This window comes from Cupressus sempervirens, chromosome 5, assembly GCF_028749045.1.
Source record: "Cupressus sempervirens isolate cs-2001-9-10 chromosome 5, ASM2874904v1, whole genome shotgun sequence".
Classification (NCBI taxonomy): domain Eukaryota; kingdom Viridiplantae; phylum Streptophyta; class Pinopsida; order Cupressales; family Cupressaceae; genus Cupressus; species Cupressus sempervirens.
This window is the reverse complement of record NC_143122.1, coordinates 660,944,423-660,947,424: the sequence shown is the minus strand read 5'-3', so window position 1 is coordinate 660,947,424 and position 3,002 is coordinate 660,944,423.

Here is a 3,002-nt window from a genome sequence, read left to right as displayed (position 1 = left end):
ATCTAGGGGGCTCCGACAAGGCAACCTAATTCCCCTTTTCTTTTCATCATCATGGAAAAATCCTTTGGAAGAGCAATAAAAAAAACACAACTTCAAAATAAAATTAAAGGAGTAAATGTCACCAAAAATGTGGAAAATTCCACACACCAATAATTCATTGATGATATGATATTAGTCGGAGCAAGTACTAAGAAATAGACAAACCACTTCAAAACATTTCTAAACAATTATACAAAAGCCTCTGGTCAAAAAATCAATGTAGAAAAATCTGAAATCATTTTCCTAAATAGAACAACAAAAAGAGAAGACTATATATATGCAACAAACAAGGATTTTAAAAGGGCACCTTTCCTTTTAAATATCTAGGAATATGTTTGGAAAATGGAAATAAAAATAGCCTAGGATGGGAACAAACTTTAGGAAAAATAGACAACCAGATTGAAGCTTGGAAAGGTAAATGGTTGACTAAGCCCGAGAGAACAACAAAAATCAAAGTTGTGTTATCAGTTATACCTACCTATCAACTCTCATTTTTACAACTACCAAAGAACTTAAATCAAAAAATTGAAAAGAAATTAAGAGATTTCTTTTGGAATGGCCTAGAAGACAAAAATAAGGTAGCATTAATCAGATGTGAAAAAATATGTAGGCCTAAAGAAGCAGGAGGACTAAGAATTAAAAACCTAGATTGACAGAATAAAGCATTAGGAGCTAAACAAGTATGGATAGTATATCAAGAAAGAGACAACAAATGGGCTAGAATTATATATAATAAATATCTTAATGTGTTGAACAACAGTTCACTATTTAGAACTAGGAATCCACCCAGAGGTTCGACAACATGGAATTTCTTAATGAAGTGTCATCCCCTCATAACGAAATTTATGACATGGGATATCGGGAAAGGTGATAAAGCATTATTCTGAGAAGATTCTTGGAATGGGTACCCCCCTTGAAATCTCTGATGTAACCTATAATGCCAAAATACATTTAAAGACAATCTGGGGCTCTAAAGTTGAAGATTATATGCAAGTAATCCAATCCAACGAAGAAACCTCCTAGGAATGGAAATCCTTAGTCAATTTTGGTCTTAATCAAGTAGATTAGGAAACCCTAGAAAATATACTTAAAGATCATCCAATTAAAGTTAATAATAGGGAGGATAGGCTTATTTGGGAAGCATCCAAAGATGGAAGTTATAAAGTAAAATAAGGTTATAAACAAATTATCAATTCACACAGATGGGAAGAAATAAATATTTCGATAAACCTCTGTTGGGACCCAAAAAGGCTCCCCAAAGCATGCACTTTCCTATGGGTACCCATCCAAAAAAGAATCCTAATAACATACAAAATCAGAAAAATGGGATTTGAAAGTCCATCAAGATGTACTCTCTATAAAGAAGATTCAAAAACAATAGAGCATCTTCTATATCAATGCAAATTTGCAAAGGAATGTTGGATGTAGCTCAAATCAATACTAAATTGGACAACCCCTCTACTAAAAAAATGACAAGATCACTTTATTAGATGGCAAAACAAAGAAGAAAAGAAAGTATATGGAAAACTTTGGAGTATCACTCCAACAATTCTAGTTTGGGAGATATGGAAAGAGAGAAACTGATGAATCTTTCAAGATAAAGAACTAAATATACTATCTCTTTGCAACAAAATTGAGATTAACATAGTGGAGGTAATAAATAGCAATTGAAGGAAAAATTTGAAAGAAGAGGGATCATTCACAGAGTGGGATGTTGAAATTAAAAAACAATGAAATCAACTAATCAATCCACCCCTAACATATAAAAGGAATAACAATCATCCAGAAAAGAATGCAAATGGGAACCACCATCAAAAGTTTGGAAGAAACTGAACTTCGATGATGCCTCTAGAGGCAATCTTGGAAAGGTAGTAATAGGGTGCATAGTTAGGGAAGAAACATGGAACTGGCTAGCAAAAAGTGAAAACCCTCTGGGAGTAATGTCAAATAACATGGCAGAACTAGAATCAGTAGAAGAAGGAATAAAAAATTGTATCAATCTAAGAATCAAGAAAATTATAATTGATAGAGATTTACAAATAGTTCTAAATGCACTTAGGAAAGGGAAAACACCAAACTAGATATTAAACTCCCAACTAGAAGTAACCTTAAGACTATTGGAAGGATTTGAAGAAGTTAGATTTTCTCTTATATTTAGAGAAGGAAACACTAAAGCAAATAGTTTAGCAAGCAAAGGTACAAATGGAGAAAACATATTAACATTTAATCATAGCTAACTCAAGATTATTATAGTTAGCTTATATCCATTATTGTCATCCCCCTTGACACTTGGATTCATGATTTTCCATATTGGTGCAAATCTTGGCTCACGTACGTACGCAATCTTAAAATTTTCTTCTTAGGAATATCGTGAATAAAAGTATCACTTTAATTATGACTAAAAGAGGAGGAAAATCATTTCAAATCATGAAGATGGCATCACCTCCCATCACTCTAGACCATTCGCCCCTGCTATTATATTAACATGAGCCAACTTTCAACTATCTTAAATATTTTTCCCTTTCACCTAAATTTGGCTCTGTGTTGTGACCCCATTATGGATACCAACATCTACTTGCATCATTCCTATGAAAATAGAACCATGGCCTTTTGTGGTCTAGTTAAACCTAAAAGATGGAACCAGTTAATTTGACCTATAAATGACATGAGTAGAGTTGCAATTAGTAGGGTTTTGGGGGAAGGGGTTTTTAACTACGAATACTCATGGTGCACTAACAATGACATCTTGGGGTTATGGATTAGATACCTAGCTAGGGATGAAGTAGAAAAATGGGACATTATTAGACTAAGTTACAACATTTTGGACCTAAGCTAGCTGATAGATTTAGAGGAAGTAGTTTCCAACATTGACGAAAAACTTAAAATCCCATTGCCTGAAGCTTATATGGAGCATCAATCAAGCAGCCCTCAACTCACAAAAATCCCTAAATGCCCTTGCTTTT